This window comes from Lampris incognitus, chromosome 4, assembly GCF_029633865.1.
Source record: "Lampris incognitus isolate fLamInc1 chromosome 4, fLamInc1.hap2, whole genome shotgun sequence".
Classification (NCBI taxonomy): Eukaryota; Metazoa; Chordata; class Actinopteri; order Lampriformes; family Lampridae; genus Lampris; species Lampris incognitus.
In genome coordinates, this window is record NC_079214.1 from 14,545,017 (window position 1) to 14,558,396 (window position 13,380).

Genomic DNA, 13,380 nt, shown 5'->3' on the forward strand with positions numbered 1-13,380 from the left:
GACTTTTCATGGAAAACACAAAATTGTTTGGGTGATCCCAAACTTTTGAACGGTAGTGTACATACATACACACATACATATATATACATATCTACTCATATATTTTCGGAATGTGTGTGTGTGTGGTGTTAGAGTAGATAGCGGGACCGAAAACTAAAGCATTTATGATTCTAATTCTTTTTGGAGGTGGTAGGTATTGTCTCAGAGAGTAAGGGAAAAATCCCAGAAAATTAAAATTATGCATAATTATGCATAAATATGCAAAATATGCATTTTTCTAAAAATGGCTAAAAACCACTTTTCTTGGCATTTCAGATGATTCTGAGCATCTTTGATTTCTTCACCTATATAAAAAACATTTTCTGGGACTTATTTGGCATTATGCAAAATAAATGCATTTTTGCAAAAATGCACTTATGATCCTAATTTTTTTTGGAGGTGGTAGGTATTGTTCCAGAGAGGACCAGAAAAATAGCAGAAAATTAAAATATAATTATAATAATTATGCATAAATATGCAAAATATGCATTTTCTAAAAATGGCTAAAAAAACACTTTTCTTGGCATTTCAGATGATTCTGAGCATTTAGGGGGAGGGAGTTGGAGTGGGGGGGTAAACCACTTTTCTCGGCATTTCAGATGATTCTGAGCATTTGGGGGGAGGGAGTTGGAGTGGGGGGGGGGTTTAGGGGCAGGGGGAAGGCGGTTAGCTGGCAGGATGAAGAGGAGGGAGATTTAGACGAGTGGATAACCAAACCGCTACATTGTAGCGGGGTTCTTCTAGTATATATATATATATACTCTGTTATAGCTGTGTCACAAAATTCTGCCTATCAACTTTTGTTAAACAATGTTAACAGCACAGCTCAATCAGATGCATACCAGTTCTTCTCGCGTAATTCTCATGGTTATTCGAATATGAGGAAAATGAATACACCATGCATTGCTTTAACGCAGGTGGAAAAGGAAAGCTTATGAGGTCGGGACTTCTGATATGTATTTACACAAATCAAGGCAACAAAAAAAAAATTTTTTCAATGCAGAAATCTTTTGGGGGGCAAGGTGGTTTACTCATGCTTCCATTAATATTGTTCAGCACCTGCTGACAGCATCCTTCAGGAAACCAAAGTATAGCACAAAATACCTTTTAATGGATAATGCCTAACGCACCCAAGTTCTCATCCAAATCACACAAAAAAAACTCAAACCAAATTCCTATCAACACTACAATAGTACATTGTGCAATTCAGGCTTTTCATGTCAGGGTATGAAAGACCTTTTTTGCCAAAGCTGCAGCATGTCAGTCAAACTGCTACAAATAAGCTTGCCTGCTGCTACCTTTCTTTGTGGCACACCTCACTCCGCTCCAATTAATGTATGATTTCTGACATGTTATTCCATGTTCACAAACCAGCTGCTAGAGACCTACTGTTTGCTGTACTTTCCTGACAAAAGCCTCAAAAAACCTATTCTGATTCTGTTCAGTTTCAGCAGTGAGTCTGACTGTGCTGTGGACAGCATGCTTTGTGCATCTTTAAATGTCTATATTGAAGCGTATACTAATCTTATTAAATGCTGCCACTCGAGCAATGGCTTTCATAAATGCTGATATCTGACATTTTAATCTCTTATTTCAGATGCGTCCAATGAACGACTTCCCAAAGTGTAGTTTGTGTGAAGGTGTTGTCATGGTCAGGTCAACACTCAAAACTTGTCCCATGCACATAAACATAAGATAAATAATGATCTAGCATATTTTTGTTTTTTATATCATTTCAAACAATGCATGGAGTACTATAGGTAAAAAGCCAAATTCAAATTTTTGGTTAGCTTAGTTTAAAAATTGTCAAAAGGCACACACATCTATAAAGAAATCAACTAAAGGTGCAGGAATAGAACAACTACAAAGTAAAAAAAAAACACACACACACACACCGAATCCAACAGTCTTCATTACAGTGCCAAGCACCATCTTGTGTAAGGCTCTTTCTAGGGGATCCTGGTAACAGATGATCATCCAGCTGTTGGGTTGGCTGAACAGCCTAAAGCACTTGACCCAAGGCACAAATCCTCCCACGGCAATGGACTTTAGGAACTTGAATCTCATTGGGTTTGAATCCCACTTCTCACCAAGTTCCCAGCTAGGTTTTTCCACTGTGATCAACACTAAAAGCTAGGACTCCACCTTATGTCTACCTTTGCCCACAGGGCAAGATAATATCTAGGGAAATTACACTTTTATATAGAAAAATATTTACATTAGGGGACTTGAAAAGGAGAGTTTTGTCTTTTATTTCAACATCTCCTCAAGCTGCCGTTAGGAACTAATTTTCCTTGTGCGTCAACACGGGTTAAAAGCAGTCGGGTAGTGTTACTTCGGTTCAGATTGGTGGGGGTACGAGTTAACTTGTTTGGATCGGCAGGTTAACAAAGGCACCCCTCTTTAAATGCAAAATGTAAATTGACTTTTGGTAGAGTTTTTTTTCTATTTGTGGTTAATTATAATGTTATGAGATTAAGGTAAATTATGCTGCTTTTGTGCTTGCTTGCTTGCTATACATGCCCTATCATTAGTATGTATGATAACCTACAGAAACTGAGTTGAAAATGAAGCGGGTATGTAGTTTCATTCCTCCATCTCCCTTAAAGTATTTCAAACTGATCTGCTGACAATAAAATAAAAAACACACAACACAGAAAATTTACAAATTGAAATTTACATCAACTTCTATTGAGCACTGGCTAACTCAACACATCCACGTACTTCCTGTAGCTGCAGCTGATCCACCTGGTCAAACCCTCACTGATTTTGGGCAGTCGTAGAACAAGCACATGACAGATTCAGGCTCACTGTTATAAGATGTATATTTGTCAGCAATGTCAGGGACCCTAGAAAGAGGTCAGTCTACCATCGAATAATTCAGGGTAAATCCCTTTGTATTGCAAATGTTTAGAAGATATTTTTCTTTGGTCATAAAGCTGTTTTAGTGAAAAGGTTGCACTACCCTTTAAATATTGATAAATATATTTTTTAGGATCAAGTACTTTATCACTTTATATTCCAAGTGTACAGGAAACCTCAGAGGAGATGCTTTGAGTTTTTGTTTTTTGGGGTTTTTTTGCATTCGGATGTGATTTTTTTTTCATCCCCCGCGTACGACGCTGAAAGAATGGAGCATTTGTGCTGCAGCTCTGCCTTTGTGTTATTGCAGTCACAGAGCCATAGTGGAGGGGTCCTGTACATATTAAGTCAGGGTTAATGGAAGTTAATTTAAATAGTTCCTGTTTGCTTGCTTTTGATGAGGGGAACTACGTAAATGTTAAAGTCTCTGCCTGTTTGATATAGAATTAATTTGAGGTCATGTTATTGGTTTATTAAGCTCTTAACGGTCTTGGTCCTACCTATTCATGAGATTTGCTTTTAGCCTATGAAGCTTCCAGAACCCTCGGGTCTTCTGGTAGTGACCTTGTAATGGTTCCTAAAGTCAGAGCAGAAGTCCATGGTGAGGCCTCCTGTTGTTACTGTGGTTCACGTCTCTGGAACCTTCCTGAGGACCAGAGGACCAAACTCAAGCCCTACATATTTAGTCTGGCTCTTAATTAATTTTAATTATTTATCTTTTATTTTAGTCTGTTAATCCAGGCCCTGTGATGGCCTGGCAACCTGTCCAGGGTGTCTTCCCGCCTGCCGCCCAAGGACTGCTGGGATAGGCTCCAGCATCCCGCGACCCTGAGAGCAGGATAAGTGGTTGGGCTAATGGATGGATGGATAGTCTGTTCTACCTCTTAATATATCCTTTTAAATTCTAAATTGTTTTCCTTTTATTTTTCTGGGAGGAGGGGGTAGATTTTATCATGTGAAGCACTTTGTGTTACATTTATTTGTATGAAAAGTTCTATACAAATAAAGTCTGATTGATTGATTGATTGATTGATTGATTGGTTGGTTGGTTGGTTGGTTGGTTGGTTGGTTGGTTGGTTGGTTGGTTGGTTGGTTGGTTGGTTGATTGGTTGATTGGTTGGTTGATTGGTTGATTGGTGTAATTATGCTCTCCCTATACCCTGAATTGCATCAATACTTAAATTATTCCACAAATGTTAAACACTGCTGCACTTTGATACAAAGAAAATCTGTAACATTGATGTTTAGCATTTATTTAGATATATGTTATTGTTTTACAGTATGTGTAGAATTGTATAAAAATGTCTGAATTGGCATGGCTTTTTATCATATGTACCTTCAGAGGAAAGCATGTACGAGCCCATTTGTTGTAAATATGTGTTTCTCTAAGTTGTTAAACAGTTAAGAACAGTACAATTTGGGGCACACAACAAATATGAAATTGTAATTTCCTAATGAATGGGGATTGGGGCTGGATTCCAGAGTAAAATTGCCATGTGTTGAAATAATGTCTAAAAAGGCTTTTGGATCAACATGATAGAAAAACCGACATCATATAATTTTAATATCAGCCCCTCTGTTAGACATCATTATGACCACATTTGTCATTTTAATTTGAAGGTCACATTAAAAAGAAACATTGCAAACTTTTTGCAACATTAAAATGCAAATAAAAAACAACCAATCATTACAGCGTCCTGTAACAGTGGCTGCATCGTTCTTCCCCCTCAAACCTCTGCGGGGTGCATACAGAGGCTGCATGTAAAGTCTTTCCACTTGAAAGCTTCAGAGAACACAAATAGACTAATTCCCTTTAGATTTCTAAAGCATGCCTTTGCAGGTGAGTGCAACTGCACATCATATATAAACCTGCAGTATAGTATAATGAAGGTTGGCATCATTCTGAGGAGGCAGTTGGTTTTATATGAATTTTTTTTTCTTAGTGGGCTTCTACTGCCACCTTGTGGTTTACATTTAAATAGCACCACTACAACGGCTTAAACCAGGGCTGAATCTAAGGCACGATCTGAATGAAGCGCTGAATTCCAGTGTCCTCACCATGCAGCCTTAACGTACTTTAGGGACGTCCCTGTCCAAAGACAGCAAGTGTGTGAGAGCTGCAGACTTCTTCTGAGGAACGTGCCCACATTTCATTGGTGAAGCAGACTGTCCCGCCCTCCCCAAAATGTAAACAGACCAAGTATGGATGTCGGAGGCAAGAAGAAGTTTATCTCTAAGTCTGAACATCTGGACAACTCTCTAGTGATATGCCTGTAAATCTATTTGTATTTTCAGTCAAACATTTGCAAATATGGAATGATATGGAAGACAGTGCACCCCTTGTACTATCAAGGTTGTTTAATAAAGTTTTGGGACACAGGAAAAACTCGAGTTGCATGGAAACAGTCAATTATTGTACCAATTTTGAAACCAGGTAATGATCCATGCCCTGAACTATAGCCCAATACCACTTATGTCACAATTAGGGAAAACTATGGAGTGAATGGTAAAGGACAGGCTAACATAATTTCTAGAAAGTGGTGACCTTTTGTCTCCTTTTCAAAGTGGGTTTTGTAAAGGGAGAAGCACAATGGACTTTATCTTACACCTAGAGTCAGAAATTAGGAAAGCCCAAACCAATAAGGAAATGGTGGTAGTCATCTTTTTTTCTTTTTTTTCTTTTTGATGTAGAAAAAGCATACGATATGCTATGGAATGAAGGACTGCTTATTAGATTAAGTACGTTAGGGGTGGGTGGGTGGCAGGTTATATAACTGGGTGCTGGCGCTCCTATTTGGCAGGACAACAGAGGTGAGGGTAGGTACAGAATAATCAAGAGTACAGCAAGTTGAGAGTGGAACCCCGCAGGGCAGTGTTTGCAGTCCTGTGCTAATTAACATCATAATTAATGATATTGTTGAGCAAGTCGAGAAAGGTATAGGGAAATTGTTACATGTGGATGATGGGGCCTTTATGGATAAAGGGGTGTAATCTAGGATATATACTGAAAAAAAAACTGCAGGCGGCAGTTGAGACAGTGGGGGCATTGGGCAAATAAGCTGGGTTATAAGTTATCTGTAGCAAAGACACGAGTGATATGTTTTTGTAGATATCATAAAGCAATATCCTTGAAACTACATGGCCAAACACTTGAGCAGGTCAGTGTGATTAGGTTTCTAGGAGCATTGTTTGATGAAAAGCTGACCTGGAGGCAGCACACGGATAATGAAAAGGACAAGTGTAAAAAGGTCAACAATCTCTTAAGATGCCTGTCAGGATGACACTGGGGAGCAACCAGAGCATCATTACTGAATATATATCAGGCCGTTATGAGAGCTACACCAGACTATGGGTGTGTAGCTTATATGTCAGCAGCAGAAAGTCGCCTTAATAAGCTGAATGTGAAGCAGGTGCAAGGACTAAGAGTATGCAGTGGAGCATTTAAGTCATCTCCACTAGCTGCCATACAAGTCTAAATGGGGGAACTGCCATTAAGGATAAGAAGAATGAAACTTATGTTGGCATACTGGGTTAATCTGCAGGGTCATAGTACCCCACACCCTGCTAGGGCCGAATTGCAGGACTGTTGGGCGCACAATGAATCTAATTTTAGAAGCTTTAGAGATGAATAGGAAATATAAAAGCAGAAAGTGTAGGTTTAAGAAACATAAAATACAGTCCAACAGACCCATCTTCAGCTATTCCTCCCTGGTAATTTGCGATGCCACCAGCAGATTTAAATATACAGCAACAACTGAGGAAGAAATCTGAAGAAGGATCTGCTGGGAGGATAGCGCAAAATTACACTGAGCAGGACTTTGTAGATAAGTTGGGGGTATTTACAGATCGTTCAAAAGACCCGAAGACTGGGTGTACAGGAGCTGCAGTTTTCATCCCACAATGCGAGGTAGCTATTAAGAACCATAGATCCCTTATCAGTATATGCAGTTGAGCTCCTAACTATTTTGTTAGTTCTGCAATGGATGGAGGAAAACAACAAAAATAATGCACTAATTGCACCTGCACTTGCAAGCATTAAGTCTGTGAAGTCATGCAGACAAGATCTTCTTTTTGAAATTCATCATTTAATATACAGACTGCATAATAGGGTCTGATGGTCTGCTTCGTTTAGGTTCCTGCCCAGAAGGAAATGAGGATGCTGATATACTGGCCAAGCAATCACTCAGATCACAAACAGTAAACAGGAAAATTCCACTTAGTAAAGCTGAGGGTAAAACAATTATAAAGAGGCAAAGGCAAAAAGTATGACAATAAGACAGTTACAGAATTCAAAAGAAGAAGAAAGCGGGGCATGAACCGAAAGGAAGAGGCAGTCATTACCCATCTCAGGATAGGGCATACTGGACTTAATAAGACACTTCATAAAATAGGTAAACACCAAACTGGTAGGTGTGCACACTGTGGTCCTCCCGAATCTGTGCAGCATGTGCTGCTGGAGTGTAGGGGCTGTGAGGGGGAAAGGAAGGGACTGATGTCAGCATTAAAGAAAGCTAAGCTAAGTTTCACAGTAGGAAACCTACTCGGAGATGCAGCATGAGCAATATACAGTCACCTAATTAAGTATCTGAAGGAAACGGGGTAAACAGGGAGTATTTAGTAGTTTTTTTCCCCCTGCCAATATACTTTTCCACATGCCAGTCCAGTAGATAGTGGTAATGCAGCTGCAAGCTGGTTGCCAACCGCCAATCAAAGCAAAAGAAGAAGAAGTAAAACGGTTGCGTATTACGTATTGGCTGGCGGGTCTGACCCTTTAGTCGAGCGGTTAGCGATGTCTCTTGCGGTGCGGGCGATACGGGTTCGCTTCCCGGCCGCGGCAGTTCCTGTGATTGCATTGTCCCCCGCATTCGCTACAGTGTGTTTCTTGGTTTACTCCCTGTTGCGAGAGAAAATAAACCTTATAAAAGGCCACCTGGCTCGGTCATCTCTCCTAAGTTACCACATAAAATCTGGTGACGAGATAAATGGTGGATGCAACCGAATGTTTTGGGCTGAGAGTGAGGGTAGGCTAAAACGCTGGAATAGAAGATGGGTACTATAGGGACTGTCGACATTTTCCTAATTACAGACCTGGGACGAATATTGTGAAATTGTGGAACAGTTTTTCATCGCTAACGAAACTGACGATGATGACAAGGAGAGCTACAGTGGGAGCACCGACTTACAGCCTCACGACAAAACCCCCTGAGGCCCCGCAAAACTCAGTGACCAAACATACGGCAATTTGGCGAGTCTCCCCCAAAACCATTTTAACCCGAGACCGAGTGAGATTGTGCAACGATTTACGTTAAGAAAACGGGTAAAATTACATGACGTTACACACTCCTGTACAGTAGGTGGCGGTATGCATCTTAGAGTTGTTTGCGATCCGCCAGTAAACAGAGAAGAAGAAAGAAACCGCCAGAAAGCTGAAGTGAGAAAGTTTGTTTACGGTCGTAATTGCGGAGCTAGTCGGGAGTGCTCTGGACCAAAGGCTTCGAGATAGATTAACGTGCGGCATAAATAATGAGCGGACACCAAGACGGCTGTTGTCAGACGCAAACTTAACTTTTGAGAACACTATAAAAAATTGCTTTAGCCGTGGAAACCGCAAATAAAAACGCACAAGTTAAACAAAGGAAGCCAGCAGCCATGATGGCACGCAATAAGGCCCATGTACAGAGTGAAAGTTCGCGCGGGAGTAAGAAAATCGAGCTCGAGAAAGTCGTTGGGTGCTGCCGATGCAAAGGCAATGGACATGCTGTGTAAATTCAAGAATGAGAAATGCCATAAGTGTGGAGAAATAGACCACAAAGCAAGCGCATGTAAAAACCGAAAAACAAAGGAGAGTAAGAGAGAGCATGCCTCTGAAATTTTTAAAACTCATAGAGCACATAACTTAGCCGCAGACAAAGAAGAAGAGATAGAGCTGACCTATTCTCTGAAACAGTTCATTGGCCTCAAGCACAAAGAGAATGAAGCCATATCAGGTAGACATGAAAACTTAAGGTCATCCAGTAAAATTTGAGCTAGACACTGGAAGTGGTGTCACAGTCATAAATGAATTGGAGTACAAGGCAATATGTGAGACCAGTGTCAGCCCAAAGCTGAAAACTGATATGTGTCTAAAAGGAACTGGCTGGAAGAGATTCAGTAAAACTGGGCAGAAATAAAGTATACCCAAAGTGAATCAGTTACACTTCCGCACATACTCCGGAGACATGCCTCAGTCTTTAAAGAAAAATTGGGCACATTGAAGGGCAACTCTGTCGTCATTCACGTAGCAGAAAATGCCACCCGAAAGTTTTATAGACCCAATCTGTCCCCTATGCCATGCGAGCGAAGGTGGAGGAAGAAATTGATAGATTGTTGAAAAAGGGCATCATCACACCTGGTAAATACTTCGAATGGGCAGCTCCAGTAGTTCCCATTTTGAAGCCAGATGGACCTGTCAGATTGTGTGGAGACTATAAATCAACAGTTAACCAAGTGGCCTTGCTAGAGCAGTATCCAATCTCCCAAGTTGGAAGATTTTTTTGCTGTGCTGTCCAGAGGACAGGGGGTTTCCAAATTAGATATGAGTCGTGCATACCAACAGATCACATTGAAATACATCACCATAATATGCATAAAGGACTTTTTAGGTATAGTCGCTTACCATATGGGGTCACCTCTCACCTCAGCACCGACTATATTTCAAAGGACAATGGAGAGTTTGCTACAAGGAGTGCCACAGGTAGCAGTGTACCTACATGACAGTCACAGGGACAACAAAGGAAAGCCATTTGAGGAACTTGAGAGAAGTACTGAGACCTCTGGCAGAAGCCGGACTGGAGCTAAAAGAACCAAGTGTGCTTTCCTGGAAACAGAAATGCAGTACCTAGGACACATTGTGGATGCAAGGGGCTTGCACCCTATGGAAACCAAAGTTAAAGCCATCGAGGAGGCAACTGCTCCAAAAAACATCACTGAGTTAAAGGAATACTTAGGCTTAGTTAACTATTACATCAGGTTCTTACCTAATATGGCCACATTGTTAGCTCTGCTATATCAGCCCCTGACAAAGGGTGAAAAGTGTGGTTGGAATTAACCACAAGAGACAGCTTTCCAAAAAAATCAAAAGTGCTTTTGAGATCTGCTGATGTTTTGGTTCACTACTCAGCAAATCGAGAGCTCATTCTTTCATGCGATGCTTCCCCCTACAGGGTATGAGCAGTCTTATCACACAAGCTGGAGGACGGGAGTGAAAGACCATCGGGGTTCCTGTCATGCACCCTAACACCGGCGGAAAGATGCTATTCCCAACCTGAGAAAGAGGGATCCAAAAATTCCACAAGTATTTTTATGGACAGAGCTTTACCCAACCGTAAACCCCTGATAACCAGGGGTTAAAGTGGGATTTGGTAAGTGGGGGATCTCTGTATTAGAGAGGTGGGCAAAAGTGCGGGAGTGATAGGTAGCTAGCTAACGTTAGGCTAGCTAACCACTGGTCCAGTATTCCCGACGTTAGCATTGTTAGCTAATAATAGCTACCGGTAGCTAACGTTTGCTAGCTAGTTAGTTATTTGAATTAAAATATTGCATGGCCAGAGCTAAGGTTGAACAACATAACTAGCTTGCCGATAGTTAGCTTGCCTAGCAGCATTCAAACAACTAGCCAGCAACGTTACCGGGTGGAAGATAGCTAGTTAGCTAGCTAGCTAACGTTACGTTCGCTAACGTTAGTTGCTTGAATGAAAACCACAGCAGAGCTAGACAAAACTATTGGAAATACTATTGGAAATACACTGAAGATACTCACTCTTTATGCCCCCCAATCCAGGATAATAGTGCAGGTAGCAGGTTGACGCTCTCTCGAGTCTTGTCTGCCTGGTGCGGTGAATTGACCCTGACCCGTGAGTGTGAAGCCAGTCTCTTTTGATGTCAAGTCTGGTGAAGCCACACAGCAGGCAGGTGCGGGTCACGTGAGGACGCGATATCGTTCAAACTTTTAGAAAAAGTAAAGTAGTATAAAAATAGAAGAACGACTTTATTTGCGATGTATTTTGTCATGCTTGTGAATTGGCTGCATCACGTTTTTTGTTTTAAATTTTACTGTGACAAAAAGGTTGCAATTACTCCTGTCTACAGAGTGCCGGATCTCAGCTCCGGTTGACTCGGGGGAGGAGGGGAAGTGCCGGTGTCGGGATCCGGGTAGCTCCGGCCCACTTTAATCACTGCTGATAACTTTGTTCAGTAAGAGGAAACAAGTACCACAAATGGTATCACCCCAAGTACAGTCTGTGTTGCTGAGAGCCTATGAGTACCAAACTATGTACAAACCGAGAAAGCAGCACGAAAATGTGGCTGCGTTAAGCAGACTGCCAGTGCCTGAGTCTGGGGTTGAGTGAGAGCCAGAGGAGGACAAGGTGTTGATGCTTGAGTTGTTAGACTCCGCTCCCCTGAATGCAGAGCAAATTAGGAAATTAACAGCTCAAGATGTGATCTTGTCACAGGTCCGTGAATATGTTCTGTAAGGATGGCCAGTAGTAACAGATTCCATGTTAAAACCATACTACTCAAGAAGACTTGCTTTGGGTGCCAGAGATGATTATGTCTTGTGGGGTGCAAGAGTGATCATACCTCCACAAGGTTGAACGATCCTGCTGAAACAGCTACATTGCACGCATGCAGGAATGTCTAAGATGATGGTATTGGCAAGATCATATGTATGATGGCCAGGAATGGACAAAGAGGTGGAGAAAGAAGTGAGCTGTTGTGGGGAATGCCAAAATAATGCAAATCCTCCCAACAGCTCTGCTTCACCTGTGGAAATGGCGTGAGGGACCATGTTCTAGACTACACGCAGACAATGCAGGCCCTTTCTTAGGGAAGATGTTCTTAGTGATTGTGGATGCACATTCAAAATGGATGGACACTTATGCCATGAACTCATCCATTTCCCAAACAACCATTGAGAAACTAAGGCAAAGTTTCAGCACACATGGAATACCCAAATGCCTCATTGCAGATAATCGAGCATGTGTCATTAGTGCAGCGTTCTAGGGATTCTTCAACCTAAATGGTGTTCGGCATGTCACATCTGCTCATACCATCTCTCATCCGGTGGACTGGCCGAGAGGGCTGCACAAACCTTAAAGGATGAATTAAAGAAAACGCCAGGTGAGACAACTGAAACAAAGCTCTCCCGATTCCTGTTTGATTACCGAATTACCCCTCACTCCACCACTGGAAATTCAAGAGTAACTGAACAGACTGTTCGTGAAAGGCTGTGAGTCAAGGGCAACACCAAAAGCATGAGACTACAACCTTGAGACGATCCGAGAGAGAGAGAGAGAGAGAGAGAGAGACATTCTCCTGCTTACCTGAGAGACTTTGTGAGGTAAGTGCATAACCACAGACATTGAACAAAATCTAAAAAAATGAAATAAAAAATGTTGCGTAACATTGCGATGCAATGTTGAGTTTGTAAAGGTAAGAATTGTTATATTAAACTTTTATTTTGTTGAATAGTCTTTTGCAAAGATGGCAGGTTTGTTTGGTAGTTCTTGAAAGATGGAAGTGGGTACACTTGTTAATGAAAAAGATTGTTAGAATTGAGGACTGTTGTTGTTCCGTTATTATTTGAGACTGCAAAAGTTGTGTTAGAAATCTTTTAGCCTAAAGAGGGGAGAGATGTAATATTATGAACATCTATCTGTAAATTACCTTACCTGGAGTAGTGGCCAGGTGGTGCTGATTTTGATGTAATCCTAAAAAGAGAAAAAGAAAAGAATGGCTCAGATCGTAAAATGAATGCATACAATCAAAGCACTTCAAACCGTGCTGATTGGCATATTGGATTCCCAAAAAAAATAAATAAAAAAAATCATTGCAATCACCAAGGAGGGAGAACATGTAGGACTTGTCCCTTATTTCTCCAAATGGAGAAGGTGGCGACCCTCAGGGCTAACAAACATCCATCTATCCATCCATTATCTTAACTGCTTATCCTGCTCTCAGGGATGCTGGAGACTATTCCAGCAGTTATTGGGTGGCAGGCAGGTAGACACCCTGGACAGGCCACCAAGCCATCACAGGGGCGGTGGCGGCGCGGCGCCCCCCCACACCACACCACACCACACCACACCACACCCACACACACACACACACACACACACACACACACATTCATATCTAGGGGCAATTTAGTACGGCCAATTCACCTGACCTACATGTCTTTGGACTGCGGGAGGAAACCGGAGCCCCCGGAGGAAACCCACCCAGACACGGGGAGAACATACAAACTCCACACAGAGGACAACCTGGGATGTCCCACCAAGGTTTGATTACCCCGGGGCTCGAACCCAGGACCTTCTTGCTGTGAGGCGACCGCGCTAACCACTGCGCCACCATGCCGGGGCTAACAAACAAACCCTCCAAATTTCCTTAGCTTTGTCCAATAGGTGGCGCTGTTGTAAAAAATGTTGATAACTCCTGAAC